This window comes from Cajanus cajan, chromosome 10 (genome assembly GCF_000230855.2).
Source record: "Cajanus cajan strain Asha chromosome 10, NIPB_CcT2T_4, whole genome shotgun sequence".
NCBI lineage: Eukaryota > Viridiplantae > Streptophyta > Magnoliopsida > Fabales > Fabaceae > Cajanus > Cajanus cajan.
Window position 1 is genome coordinate 30,245,644 of NC_138526.1, and position 16,662 is coordinate 30,262,305.

Here is a 16,662-nt window from a genome sequence, read left to right on the forward strand (position 1 = left end):
CTTTTTGTCATTTTCAGGTCACATAGCTGTGGAGTTTTGTCCTTGTTTGAAAAAGTAATGTACTTTTTCTGACACATGCATGCTTTTAGTTCTGTGCTTGATTTTCTCTTTTCTTCTCTTCTTCTCACAATTATGATGACTTCGTGTGTTCTCCTGTGAGTGTGGACGACATTTAAATTGTCCTTTGAAGCTTGATTCCTTAGATAATTGCGTGACAATTTTCGTTCGCATACTATCAATGTATTACAACTCTCCCCCTTAGTATATGCTCTCCCCATTACTTGATTATTCCTTAGTCGTTGTTGATTTATGATTATTTATCATATTTATTATATTTGATGAATTCATTATATTTATTATATTTGATGAATTCATTGCTATTTCTCCCCCTTTGTAATCATCAAAAAGACGAGGAAAACCAATAATAGAATCATAGTTAGATCAGGGTACATCATAGCTTAATATAGTTAAAGGAAAGATAGAGTTGCATTGAACTGGATTGTTTAATGTGTACAGTAACAAGAAGCATTAGAGTTCAGAACCAAAAGTTCATCGAACTAATTTCCCTTAAATTTATCAATTCCTAAGCTAATTTTTCAGAATGATCAAGATGATGGAGGTGGATCCTTGGAGAGCCGAGATGCCACCAAGTTGAACAGACTATCCAGCTTGTTGTTCAGATCTACTTTGAATTCATTGAAAGACTCAATGCAGACATACTGTTGCGATTGTTCAAAAACAGATGGGTTCAAGAGGGGCAGAAGCTGAGATTGGCTCAGCAGAGATAAGCTCAGATGATTGGTAACCAGATTGTGCAACTTCGGAGGGAGCATCCCAAGGCATATGCATACCTGGTTTCCAGGGTGGAATGTCCTTGCACCATTTATACTCTACCTTATTCCATGTGTCTGTGTCTGCTTTCCACTCATCTTTGTATAGGTCGAGATTGAAACGAGAGGAGTGGATGAAGTATCTCTTGCTAAGAGCATCAAGATCAGGCCCTCGTCGTTTATGAAGAAAGGCAGCAAATGTGTCGTTGAAGTGCATTACTTTGCATAGGGTCATCCAGCGATACCCATGCAGCATGAGGGTCTTAGCCTTTTCTTCATCTGAGAGACCAGACGAACTAACTTCTTGACTACATTTGTGCATGAAATTCTTATAGAGCTTCTCAGCATCATCTTTAGTGTAGTTTAATGCTTTGACGGGGTCTTGTTGCCAGTTCGATTTTACTCCTTTATAGTAGCGAACCTCAACCTTTGATGGCTTGGGCATTGGTCCCAGATGTAGTACAGGTTCCTTCATCTTATTTTGATCAATTGGAGGAAGACGCGGGCAAATACAGTCAAGATAGATATAAATTTGTGTTTCTGCTGGAGTGTATAGAGAGGGAGGTATGTACAATTGTGAGGGTGTTTTTATACATAGGCGCAGAAGACCAATTGCTGCAAGGTCTGACGTTGAGAGGGACCGATAGTGACCTATATGTACAAGAAAAAAATTATTAGGAGATTTGAATAATTCTACCTTTGGTAGACGGGATGAAGGCTTTCTTGGTTGGGTGGGGGATGAGGATTGTTGACGGAGAGGATGGATAAGATGAGGAGTCCCTTGTGGTGGAGTCCATGCGAATTTGGACTTGATTACTCCTCTTGGATAAATTTTCCTCTTGAATGCTAGTGGAGGAAGAGCGGTTATGGCATCGGGCGGTAGAGCTAGATAGGCCTCAGACGGAGAGAAGGGTACGTCTAGGCAATACGATGTGCACTCGTACACTCCTTCCTCATACTCATATTTCGGCACGAGAAGAGCATTTAGGCATGGCGGAGAGGATTCTTCAACTATTTGACTGTGAGGGTCAGTGACAGTAAGTGTAGGGAAGTGCTTCAACAGAAAATACACAAATGGAGGATGTCTAGGCAGATTTTCTACAGACTGGGAAGAGGACGGAGAAGATAAGTGAAATTCTTGCTTAAGTCCAAAAGCAGGTGGACGAACAAGAATGGAGAATGGAGCTGGAGGAGGAGGCTGCTCCAGGTAATAGTACTATGGTCCATATGTTGGCTTGCTGGACAGGATGGCTTCATACTTGTGAGTATTCCCTTGTGAATCACGCAGAGGATTCCCTGAAGAGTCCAATATGGTTGAACCTTCCTCAAGCCAAGAGTACGCTGGTCTGTAGTACCCCAGGGCGTGTGTAGTGGGTGTTTGCAAAATATAGTGACCCACCCAGTTGATGGGATAGCGACCACAAGGCACAATTATTATTTTATCAATGACGTATGGTTGTGGCTTTGAGCGTAGACCAACATTGTTTCTCTTCAGGATGTCCCTATCGGTGGTGAGGTGGATGGATTGAAGCAACTCCGCTTTTCCTTCAGGGTTTGATGCACCAGGATAAATGAGTGAATATTCATCCGTATTTGGAGGCATCCCTTTTGGAAATAGTGGATTTGTTGGTTCTTTGAGGGAGAATGATGAGGAGGAAAGGGACCATGGAGGCAAGACCTTATAATCGATCTTGATAGACGATTTCCTTCTCCTTAGGGCCAAGGTACTTATAGAAGACATCTGTAAAGAGATTATAATTAGAATTTGAGGAATGTAGGAAGGAATGAGATACAGAATCATTACTTACAAAGGAGGGATGTATAGTGATGAGGGAGGAAGAAGAGTCCTTTTGAGTTATTGTCTGGGCTGAAGGGACGGTGACTTCAACTGCTGGTTTAATAATGACCACCTTTTCAGCCATAGGTGGAGGAGAGCATGTTGGCCTCTTAAGTACAACCACCTTTGATGCAAGCCTTATAATTCTTTTTCGTTTAGTTTGAGGTGGTACGACAGGAGGTGGAGGAGTTGCTCTTTTCAAAATCTTCCCAATGGGTTGGCTGTCTTCAACATCAAACGCAGAGTCTTCGTTTGATCGCAGAATTATCCTCCTCTTTGCTGGTTGTGCAGCAACAACCAGAGTTTCGTTTTCTCGGGGAGATGAAGGGTGATGATGCTTTCTTGTTGAGCGCGTCACAACTTGTCCTCCTCCGATCTCCTCTTTGATTTTTAAGGCTAGTGTAGGGTCAATAATTTTGTAGCTAATAGGCATCTTCCCCAGGTTAGCTTTTCTAAAGATAATGGGTTGCAATCTCTTGTCTCTTCCCATTCCCAATATCTTCTGCTTCTCACCTTATTCAAGAGAGAAGAGGGTGTGATAGACATTGTGATCCCAGAGGATTTTATTGAGAAGCATGGTATGAACCACAAAGTCCTTACAATCCTTTAGGCACCCTCTCCAGTGATGATAAAGAATTTGTGGTAGATTGAAGGCTCCTCCAGTCATCATCTGAAACAGGCAAAATTTATGCATGTCTAAGATGCTATCCTTGGCTCCTACTTTGTGAAGAATCAATTTGTTCAAAATTTGTTGAAAGATTTTGACTTTGTCATCGAGTTTGCTGTAGACAATGGGTCCATCTTCTCCCTCCTTGTGAATGGTCTTGATGACGTTGGTTAATCCACCGGCGTCAGACATCCATTCCTTATGATAGAGAAGACTCGTTCTTTCGCACCCAATGGCTTGTGCGATAGAAGCAGGACAGACCCTGACTTTTACTCCAAGCACGGTTCCTTCAAAGAACCCTGGGGATGCCCTCAAGGATTCATAGAACAGTTTTATCAGTCCGGGATATACGACCTCCTTTATGTTGAAGTACCCAAGGATTCTGCAGTTGGCCAAATCTTCATAGATAGGTATTCCCCATTCATGCATTTTGTTAATGTCAAAGCGATGCTATAAGTACATAATTGGCTTTTCCTCTATAGAGAAGGTGTGAGCATAGTCAGTAGCTTCGTGCATTTCTGCAGGAATGTTCACATCTGCGGCGTTTCTAGTTTGTGCGGCCATTGCAATGGAGGAAGGGTTTCAGAGATGAGAGATTAGGGTTTAGAGATTTGAGACAAGAGAGGAGGGTTTTGAGTTTCAAAGTTATAAGGCGTAGGGAGTATGCTTTCTAATACGAGGGAAGATATAGTTTTTTTTCAAAGAGAAGGATATTTTCTGTTTTTTTTTATTTCCCTTATGATTCACATGACGTGGTGCCCTTCCGCCTTCCTTATGTGGGTTGTCGTGCATCTTGCATTAATCTCAGGTTAAAGGATTAGTCTTTTCGAGAGAACATTCCAAACGACGATTTTGTCTTTTAATAATTTAATCATTGTGCTCCTTCAAATGTGGAGAATGTTTGTCCCCGACTGCACTTCGTTCATTAATGACAGTGTGACAAACTGAGTTTTTAGACAGAAGAGAAGTAGTTTTCGTACTTCATCTAATGACAAGTCTTAGACGCTGTATTTTCTTGCAGCATCTTTTAGGAATATCTAAACGCAGTGGTTTACTACATTTATTTTCCTACTGTGTTCCTTATTATGCAAAGTGATACATGCATCAGTATTATAGTGCAATAAATATAATCTACTCTCATAATATATAGAGCCCATTTTACCTATATCAGTCATTCATCTTCCTTGCTTTTCAGCTTCCTTTGTCTTTCCTTCTTCTATGGATTGTCGTATTCCCCTGCATTGTTAGATGCTCAACCCAAACGGTCAAGCTCTGAGACCAACTGATGTTAGACATGAAACACATAGAAGGGGGGGGGGGTTGAATATGTGTGTGAACAAAGGTAATTTTCTTCCAACATTTTTGCAAGAGTAATATACTTCATCCAAAACACTTTCGAATACCAGACAGTTAGACAGAATTTGGTTAACACAAGGTCATTGTGTTTGAAGGGTTTATTGTCCGCTGAGGAAAATATTTTATAATGATAATTATTAAAGTTCTTGCATTTTCCTTTTCAAGATAGTTTCGTTTAAAGACAAGCAGTGGATAAGGTTTTTTTAGTGTAATGTATCTGTTAAGAAAAATTTGCGTGTTCATCTGAAGAGTAGTTTAAATATCATGTAAACACTGGATGAAGTTTTTCACAAGGAGTTAATTAGTAAGGAAGATTTGTGTCTAAATAAACGTGAAAAGCAATGCAATCATTTTATATTGGATCGCTCAACTGAGCTACGTCCAGTCTCCTTCAACTAAAGGGATCCACTAGATATCAAAATGAAGAACATTGAGTATTGTTGTCCACTCTTGGACTTGAGTATTCTCGACCACTCTTGGCTCGTTGGCTTCACTCACCAACGCTAGTATTCTTAAACTATTTCTGGTTCTCCAAGTATTCTTGACCACTCCTTGCCCGTTGGATTCACTCACCAACGCTAGTATTCTTAAGCCACTTCTGGTTCCCCAGGTATTCTCGACCACTCCTGGCCTGTTGACTTCACTCATCAATGCTAGTATGCTTAAACCACTTATGGTTCCCCAAGTATTCTCGACCACTCCTAGCCCGTTGGCTTCACTCACCAACGCTAGTATTCTTAAATCACTTCTGGTTCCCCAAGTATTCTCGACCACTCCTGGCCCGCCAGTTTCACTCGTCAACGCTAGTATTATCTTATCAGCCACTTCTGGCTAGTAGTGAGTATTCTTTGACAAGTCCCTCTGGGCTTTACAAGTATTCTTTTCCTAGCCTCTTCAGGCTTTACAATGTTGGCTAGAAAGGTTTGGTTTGAGTATATGGGTTACTCTCAAGGAGAGGATACATATATTTCTACACTCACTAAGGTTTCACTACCTTAGTCTTACAGAGATTCTGAGTGTGTGATTTACTCTCTTACAAAGAGGATACATACGATTACTACACTCACTAAGGTTTCCTTCCTAAGATACACTTGAAACACCTTAGACTACAAAGACAAATACAATGATACATTGTATGTTTGACTATGAAGAACTGATCTCTAATCTTTCTATTTTTCCTTTGGGCTTATTATTAATTTTGGTGCCTAATGTTCAGAGCCCAAGACAACGCCAGTCTTTTCAGTTTGAGGTTATTGCATACTTATAGGCCTGTAAAATGTTCCCGTTGCAAGTGTCCTTTGAAGTAGATATAGTCGTTTACGACTAGTTTGATCTTCTCATTTAATGCTGAGATTCTTGCATTAAATGTTGCTTCCTGTGATAGACCTTGCGTGATGTATTTCTTGTCTTGGTGGCAGCAATGTCTAAATTCAGTAGAGACCTAGGAACCTTTTTGTCCTTGTCTGAAAAAGTAATGTACTTTTTCTAACACATGCATGCTTTTAGTGTTGTGCTTGGTTTTCTCCTTTATTCTCTTCTTCTCACAATTATGATGACTTCATGTGTTCTCCTGTGAGTGTGGACGACATTCAAATTGTCCTTTGAAGCTTGATTCCTTAGATGATTGCGTGACAATTTTCGTCTGCGTATGGTAGTCTATATGTAGCTCAAACTTTGACCTTTGTTTGAGCATTTGTCATTAACGTATTGACTTTTCCTTTTGTCTGGTCAACTTATATATGGTCAGACTTTCAATTTCTTCTGGAATTTATTTTTGGTCGTTGACCGTCTTTATGTTGCGTTTTAGGTTGTGCTTGACACAATTTTTCCTTGTTCTTAATTTGTCCTTGTTGGATGCTTGTGTTAACCTTTTGTCTGTCGTCTTATATCATCTGATGCATATGCTTGTTCTTCATTTTACCTGTACTTATTTTCTTCTGAAACACTAACACACTTGTTAGAGATAACAACGTGCATTATATTTGTCACACTCAAAACCTTTCTAGGAATTGCTTCATCTGACTTAACGTATATTACGTCAATTTTATTTTATAAGAATGAAATATCAAATCATCTTGGTTTAATATAAAATTTTGTATATATAATCTAAGAGTAAATAATTTTCAGTCTAATAGTTGGATTTATAAAATTCACATTTAATATAAAGTTATTGAGTGGTGTAATACTTGGTAAAAGTTACACCGATGTTATTATAACCTTGGGATCAAATTATATCGGTGTAACTTTTACTAAGTATTATGTCGTTCAATAAATTTATATTAAATGTGAGTTTTGTAAATCCAACCGTTAGATTGAAAGTTTTTTACTCTAGATCATATATACAAAATTTTATATTAATCCAAGATGATTTGATACTGTAACGACCCGCCATGGTCCCTACACTTAGAGGAATTGCACTAGCTACATAGATAGACTAAGAAAAGATATTAAAACTAGATAACTCATACATATAGGTAGTTAAAAATATAATAATAATAATAATAATAACTATGTTTTTATGAACAAAATATAACACCAAATAAGTACAGTCATCCTAAAGATAATATCCCCCTAGTGCCGGTCAAGCACAAACAAAACAGCTACCCAAGGGGTAACTCTGACACGAAGACAAAACTCCTCGTCTCGTAGCGGTCACAACAACCATCTCTGACCTAACCCTGATTTGCTCTCATACACAGTATGATCATTGCAGTCCATCCACATGGAAACAAAAGGGTAAGCTAGAGTTCAATAAACAACCATACAAGTATAGAACAATATTACTTTTTCATCCTATCATCATCACAACACAACCACACAGTCCATAATAGCTCAACTATCAGCTCATTCATACAACTTTATAGGCAATTTAAATGCAACAACACATGCAACATCAAATAATGCGTTGTCACGCATATACAACTAGGAGATCTCCAACAACTAAGGTTGAGCAGTCTGGGTGGCATAAACCCTACCAAATCCAACGTTTGACCTATCTCAACCAGGTCAGGTATAGGGCATCATTAGGAACATTGAAGAGAACTAGGTATAGACAACAATAGGCGATTACTAAGTTGTGCCACTTGAACTCGGAGGTATAGTATTACTGTCAAGGCAGAAGGGTTTGGGTATGGGCCTACCACGACCTTGGCTTGCATCACCAATCCACATATGGAGTTAGCCCACCCACTACCCTCTAAGTACCAAGCACCCTCTAGTACCTAGTCAAAGACTACATCTTTAACTAGATACCTTACTCAAATCGGTCATTCAACCATGACATGGATCGACTACTTCCATGTCGCCCACACGGTACTCAGGGATTCAACTTTAAAAACAACTTTCAAATTATCTCCTTAGTACTATGTATCTCAACATGGGATATATATCTTAGCCATATATCCCAACTTGTCAACTTCACAACAATAGGCATCTTTAACAACTTTACAACAATAAGTAACATAATAACATCTTGAATAAACAACTTGAACAACTATAGTCAACACATGTCAAATTTAAAACAATAGACTACTTCAACTTATACATCTCGACTTATTCACATTTCCACAATAAATAACATGTAAAAAACTTAGTCAACAACTACTCAACTCATCAGGCAATTTAGCAACTTAACCAAATCATTAAGCACACTCACGCCTGGCGTAGCCTTCTCGCGCCCGGTGTACTTAAGATAGAGACTCCTATGAGTCTCCACACCCGGCATACCGGTGTTGTGCCTGACGCCAACTCAGACAAAGACTTCAAAGGAGTCTCCATGCCTGGCGCATCAACCTTGTGCCCAGTGCAACATTAGACAGAGACCTCAAAGGAGTCTCCACGCCCGGTGCATCAGCCCTGTGCCCGGCGCCACATTCCGGCGTGGTGTTAAGTCTCATTTATACATATGTTTAGATAGGAATTATTGAACAATTCCACTCACCCCATGCACTTTTGTAATAGAATTGTTCTCTTTTTGATTCAATTTTTATGCAGATATAGCTAACCCAAAACTCATCTAACAATACCCTAATACTCTTCATTTTTTGTACAGGTAATGAGTGAAGAGTTGAAAGTTGAAGACCCATTAGATTGGAAATTAAAGGAGCTAAGGAGCAGGAGAAGAGTACCTGTGCCGGGCGCAAGACTACCCGCGTCGGGCTTGAGCAAAATAGAGAGCCACACTCTCTGCAATTCAGAACTGCGCCAGGCATAAGAAGATGCGTCGGGCGTGCTCAAGACAGAGAGAAACTTAAACTCTTTGGAAGACATCGCGCTCGGCTTGAGAGTAATTGCGCCGGGTGTGTCTTGAGACAGAGAGTAACTAAACTCTCTAGAAGGCCCTGCGCCAGGTGCAAAGCATAATGCGTCAGGCGTGGTAATCCTAACCTGACTCACCCAACTCGTATTTGATCAAGTCTTTGAGGGTTTTTCCCTCATTCACACATTGGGTGACTTCTAGGAGCTGTGGAAGGGATTCCCGGTGCTTGGGACCGTTCGTGTGTGGGTCTTTCCTTCGGTTCTTCCATCTCTCTTCCATCTCTATTTTTGTTTTACCCTCATTGTTTTGAGCGATTCTACCCATTATTTTGTGGGGTTAGATGTAACCAATGAAACTTTTATGTAATCTTCATGTTATTACTGATATATATATATATATATATATATGTTATTTCATTCATTGTTGTGTATGATTTTATTCTTAATGCTTGCTTTGGATTGATTCTCCTTTGCTTGATATAGAGTCCATTGGGTATTGGAAAATAGCCTTTTGAACTAGCTCTGAAACAAATACCTAGTGGGAAATGTATCTAGGAATGGAGCTTAGCCCATTAGTAGTCTTAAACCCTAACCCGTAATGCAGGTGTATGTATTGGATACTCAAGGAATTGATATTCATTACTTGCACCTAGGCTCTTGCTCTAAGGGATTAGGTTTGAGTAAACTTATGGGTTGACTAGGCAATGAATGTAACAAGAGAACAAAGATTCATTAGTGTGAAGTTTGGTGATATTTGACCCCACAATCTTACAAAATCACAATACCATTTCTATCCTTTCCACACACACACAATTTATATTGTAGTTTTGAAATTCCAATAGTCATAATCTAAATTTCAAATGCATGACAATCTATTAAAAATTGGAATTATTCTTTAGCACAAATAGTCATTAAATGCTTATTTTACCTACTAGTCCATGTGGATACGATTTAAATTTACTACTTGAACGACCGGTATACTTGCCGTGTTTGAGTCCGTTGTCAAAGTTAAAATGATTTATGATAAGAACAAAAGTTAATGTCAACGGAAATCTCAACACGTGGTTCTCCCCACGCTCGACGTGACCCATCTAGAGACCTCCATCTCAATTCATGCCCGGCGCGACTAACCTGGCGCCCAGCGCGACTAACCTCGCGCCCGGCGCAACTAAATTCACGCCTGGCGTGAGTTTGAAATGGTTGCCTCTGATGAATACACGCCCGGCACCAAGAACTACGCCCGACGCAAATTCAAACAGTAGCCTCCAAAACTTCTAAAATTTCCTCCAACACCTGAAAATCAGCAAATTCAACCAAATGCAAACCAAGAAATACAATGCATGGGCTCCATACAACTCGAAAACAAACTCAATTTCAACATGCAACCATTCAAGCATCAAAATCATCAAAAACCCTCATTTTTTCCCAAAACCCCGAAAATGAGAAGTTTCTCCAATCCAACCATGGATTCTCAAAATTCATGCATCAATTGAGTTCCTAAACTCACATGCAACCAAACAACCTACATTCTAGCTTCCCTCACCTGAAGATTAGCTCAAAAAAGTCAAGAACTAAGAAGAAGCAAAGAAATTCCTCCGAAGCTCGACTCCTAGACTTCAATCCACCAAAAGCAAGCTTCTTAGCCTGAATTCTAAGAGAAGACAGAAGAAAGTTAATGATCTAGAGAAGAAGAAGAATCAATCAGAGAAATTTGAGAGAGAAAGGAGCTCACAGACCCAAAGTTCTTCTCTCTAAAACTTCTCTCTAAGTTTTCTTTGAGAATGAACTTATGAAGTTCTCTTCTCAAAGAAACTCTTATATACTCTTCTCTCTAGAGTCAGCTAAACTTTGATATCTACTCATTACAGATACTTCATTTTATAAAATAAAATTGATGTAATATATATATATATATATATATATATATATATATATATGTATATATAATAAAATATGAACATTTTGATTATATTCAAGTTGTTATTCAATTTTAACAAAATTTGATATAAACATATAAATTGATATGAACTTTCAATTTAATGGTTGGATTTATAAAATTCACATTTAATATAAAGTTATTGAGCGGTCTAATACTTAGTAAGGTGTTGTTTGAACCATCCTTTATACATACATATATATATATATATATATATATATATATATATATATATATATATATATATATATATTATTGTTTTAAAGATATTGATGAGATTTTTATTTATTTTTTTTTACTAATTCTACTAAATTTAGACTTGTAATATAGAGAAAACGATAAGGATGGTATTCTTTTATTTTTTTATTTCTATAATTATTAAAGAGCAATAATATAATTTTCCAAGATTGACTTTTCTATGAATTTTGAAATGTTAGGCCAACATTTTTTTTGTAACACCCCAATTTCCTTAAAAGGATATTTTTTTATTAATAATGGCATTTTCGTAATTATTGATGGCATTTTCGTAATTTTATAAAGGTATTAGGGGTATTTGAGTAACTCGGAACGGGCTGTTCCGAAAGTGGAACGGGCCGTTCTGAGCATTTAAAATAAGCTAAAATTTTAGGTTGGGAACGGGTCCAAAACGGGCTGTTCCAACAAGGAGAACGGGCCGTTCCAGAGGGAGAACGGGCCGTTCTGCTGAGTTTGAGAACGGGCCGTTCTGCTGAGTTTGAGAACGGGCCGTTCTGCTGAGTTTGAGAACGGGCCGTTCTGGTTTCAGAACGGGCCGTTCTGCTTTTTGGGAACGGACGTTCCGATTTTGGAACGGGCCGTTCCAGTTGAGAAATTTGCCCACGTTTGAAGGATCCGGAACGGGCCGTTCCGAAATCAGTACGGCCGTTCCGGTTGCGCCAGGAGGCCTATAAATAGGGCCAAGGGGGGGTGAAAAATTTATATTGAGCAAGAAGTGGTAATCTTAGAGAGAGAAAGAGGAGAGAGAGAGAGAGAGAGAGAGAGAAAGAAAAAGAGAGAGAGGGAAAGAAAAAGAGGGGATCCAGAGGAGGAGATCCTGCCCAAGTTCCAACTCCGCCTATCCAGGTAAGGGGGGAGTGAGAACCTCGCTCAGGGGTGTGGGGATAATTGTTGGATAGTTGTTTGTCGGATTGGCCCCCAATCCCTTGCCGTTGTTCTGTCTGATTTTCTATTTACTCTACTTTGTTCTTTGTTGAAGATGTCGTTGTTCTGTTTGATTTTCTATTTACTTTACTTTGTTCTTTGTTGAAGGTGCCGTTGTTCTGTTTGATTTTCTATTTACTCTACTTTGTTTTTGTTGAAAGTGCCGTTGTTCTGTCCGATTTTCTATTTATTCTACTTTGTTCTTTGTTGAAAGTAATAAATGAATATGAAATTAATGTTAATAATAAATGAGGTTTAATATGAACAAGAATGCTCTCTGGATCTCTGTGAATTCCTGTGCGGACCTTATGAGGAGTATTTATGACATGACCTAGTGAAATATGAACAAATGACATGAGACTTAAGAATGGATTATTGAGACAAACTATGATTATGAGACTATGAAAAATGAGGACATGATGTATTAAATGAAATTATGTAATAAGTTAAATGTTGAGTCCATGAGATTATAAATGTATGACATGCATCATATGCATATATTACTCCAGGTGTGCCGCTGAGGCCGCATACCCACGACTAACAAGGTGTACTTTATGGTCACCCACGATGTAACATGCTAACAAGGTGTACCTTATGGTCACCCACGACTAACAAGGTGTACCTTAGGGTCACCCACGATGTAACATGCTAACAAGGTGTACCTTAGGGTCACCAGTGATGTAACCAGGTGTACCTTAGGGTCACCAACGATGAATTGTGAATCTTCCGTATGGCGCCACATGCATGCATTTATGAGTTGAGTCCATGACATCATAGCATGATAAATGAATATATATGTGATATTTGATTATTTATGTATGTTATTTACATGTGACTTATATTTGTTGTGTGTGTGTGGGCTATTTAACCTTTATTTCTGCACCTGAAACTGAGTGAGATGTTTCTCACTCCCTTGTTGTTTTTGTATATGTTTTAAATTATGTTGCAGATGATCAGCATCATGGGGATGTTGGTGATGAGGCTTAAGGCTTCAGTGGGGCATGCTCTGATAGGATGTGACATCGGGGCATAGTTATTTTTAGTTTAATATGTTATTGTTTTAATAACTTTAGTTTCTCTTCTTTGTAATTTCTAACGAAGAGATAACGTAGATAAAATTTATAATTCAAGGAAATTGTATGTTAAGAATTGTAATTTGAACGTTCTTGATAAAAGACCAGAATGAATATCTTTGTTATATTTTATTACATGGTTTGGAAAATATAAATTGATTCCTAACTAGGAGGCACTGCCACCTTTACTGGAGTTAATTTATATTTCCTTTATTATTATTTGTATATATATGATTTCTTGTTTTACACTAAATTGTATTGAAAATCTTAACTTCTTTTCTTTTATAATTTTTACACTGGAGTTATGATTTATGAGTTACGAATGTGAATCTTCTACCTTGTTATATTTGAAATATTTGTCAACTATGAAAGATTTTATTTACCCAAAAAGAAGAAAGTAATATCTTATTGTTACATTTGTTGTATATTAATAATGGGGTAGAGGGTGTCACATTTAGTGGTATCAGAGCAGGTCGATCTAATCGGCCGTGACTTATCGAGATTCTGTTGTGTACTCTGACATTGTTTTGTTTGTTGTATATTTTGGTGATGCTTTGCTTTGATGATGTTTTGCTTTGATAATGATGATGATGATGTTCTCCTTGTGTTGATATTGTAAAGTTTGATATTGTTAAGTTATTTTTTTTATTTTTTTTTAATTAGAGGAATGATAGTCATGATAGTGTCAGCTAATACCATTATGACCTTTCTTCTTCATTCTTATGATTGCTTAAGTGTTTGATACTTACGTAAGAAGTGGTGGTTGAGTAATATCGCTTGTGTTGCAAGCATATGTGCGAGTAGTGGTAGACGAAATATGTTGTTAATATTGTGGGAACTATTGAGGCCTTAGATTTGGGTAAGACATTGATTTATTTTAAAGTGTATTAAGAATTTATGATTGGTGAAATTTTTGAAAGCTATAGTTGTAACAATTGAATCCAAAGATGAGGTATGTTGAAAATTGGAGTTTTGGTATTCTTAAGGAGAGATTGAAGTGTTGATGATTTTTAGAGTTTGATGGTTGCATGAAAATTTTATTTTCTAAGCCTTTTGTACTGAATAGGTGAGTTATTTGGTTTAGATTTGTAGTGGGAAACTTTGATATGAATTTCAGGTGGAAAGGAGTAAGTTTGGAAGGATTGAGGTATTTTTGTGGTTTTAGATGTTGATACACTATTGTTGTCTGGTGTAGGAGATGTTTTGTTGTGACAGTACAAGTGCTATACTGACAAAATTAGAATTTTTGTTAGTCTTCAGGAAAGTGGTAGCATTGGATGTTATCTTTCTAATGGAATTGGAATCAGGTTAAACGGAGGTCTAGAACTCCAGTATAGCTGCTTTGGTAATTAGAGGTATAGTTGTAAGCACTGAATATATTTGTTGTGATTTTTGAAGTTTTCTTTAGCTAAGAAGATGATTTGTTTTTTTTAAAATCTCATGTCTCACTAAGAGTTGTAGCCTATTCACTTAGTGATAGGTTGATATCACGTGGATGAGTAGAACTCTTTATGTGTTGTTTTCTTTGATAGTTGTTAAAAAATAGAAGTTAGTCTGTATAATAATGTTTTCGGGTTAGTAGGCAATGCAAGGATAAGAATTGACATGTTTTGAGGTGTTTTCGTGTAGATTGAGAGGTTGTTTAAGGTTATATGATGCTATGTGGTAAAGGTTGTTCATATACATGCTTATGGATGATATATATGAAGGTTTAAAGTAGGCATTCTAATATGACTTGATGTGCATGTATGTCGATATGTGAATAGAAGACCTTAGGGATCAAATGGTGAATGGTTAGTGATATTGATCTTAGGATGTGATATGATCATATTGTAGTTGAAGGTGAAGATATATCCAAGACGGTTGTATGTTAAGTTTTCTAGTCCCTGTAAATTTCAGTTAAGGTGAACATGAATCTGTCTTAGGTAGAAGTTATGTTTAAGCAGAGAGATATCTAAGCAAGTTAGCGAGAATAAAAGTTTTATGAGGCTTACTATTGGAGATTTACTATTGGAGATTTATTGAAAGAATTTCTAGGATAGCATTGCCCTTGACTACATTCACTATGAGGGGTATTGTCTTTATGTGAGATAGTAAGTATAAGAGTAGTTCTAACTCTTATGGCAAGATTGACTAGTGATAATATTACCTGACTCTAGTAAGTCTTATGTGGGATATAGTGATGACTTTGAAGACAGGTTTGGGTGGATTATTGATGCAAAGGTAGTAACTTATGTTTTTAAGCATCTAGGAAATGGAAAATTCATGAGAGAAATTACCTTGAATTAGAAGTTGTAATAGTTACGCTTGAGATTTTAGAAACATTATTGAGACATTTAATGATTATAAGGATCTTAAATATTTGTTTGATCCGAAGGAATTGAATATGAGATAGAAGAGATAGTTGGAAATTGTAAGGATTAAGATTTTAATCTTAGTTGTTATCTGGGTAAACCTATAGCAGTCGATGCTTTGAATAGGAAATATCTATATTTATCTTTCTTTATGGTCAAAGAGATATATCTTTTGGCTCAAGTTAGGAATTTAAGTTTGATTTGTGAAATTACTCCTAGTAGTAAGGGACTATGTATGACTCGATTAACGAATGGATTATTCAAAGGATATTGAATAAGCATATTAGTCGATTCATTTTGGTGGCCAGGTATGAGATTATAGGACAAGGTAGTGAATAAGAGTTTTCTTGGAGTATAAATAAAGTGGTAAGACTTGAAGACCGAGTATGAGTACATAGTGAACTTACAATTAGGTGCCTAATCATTGGAGAAGATTATACAAGTTAAACTAATATGGTGACAAATGTCCTGAGTAGGATGAGCATTTATCTATCATTTTGATGATATAAGGGTTGAGTTTGATTGAGTAGATTAGAAACTTAAGCATGATGTGTGAGCTCACCCTTAGGAACATTGAATTGAATATGTTGAAAGGATTAATAATGAGATTAGAAGACTCAGGAGTTAGATTCTTTCCTAGTGACCCAAGTGAAAAAGATTGGTAGGAATATAAATAGCCTTTTTACAAGTGGAAGTTGATGGTGTTTCGGGATACAAGGATATAATCTATATGCCTAGTAAACCCAAAATTAAGGAAGATGATCTTAGAGAAAGGACATAAGAATATTTTTAGCATTTATTTAAGAGTTACTGAAATGTATCAGAGTGGCGCAGCGGAAACATGATGGTCTAAAGAGAAGTAGAGAAGTTGAATCAAGGTGTAGAAAGTAAGTTTAAATTTGGAGTGGATGAAGTGTTGAGATTTAAGGATGGGTTGTATATTCCAAATGTGCTAGAACTTAAGAGAGCAATCTTGGAAGAAGGTCATAAGAGCAGTCTTAGTATTCATCTAGGAGTTACTAAGATGTATCAATATCTTAAGAAGATGTTTTGGTGGCCTAAGATGACGGAGGAAGTGGAGGAGTTTGTGTATACTTGCTTAGTATGTTAGAAAGCTAAGGTCGAACACCAAAAACTTTCAGATTTAATACAACCTTTAGACGTTCTAATTTG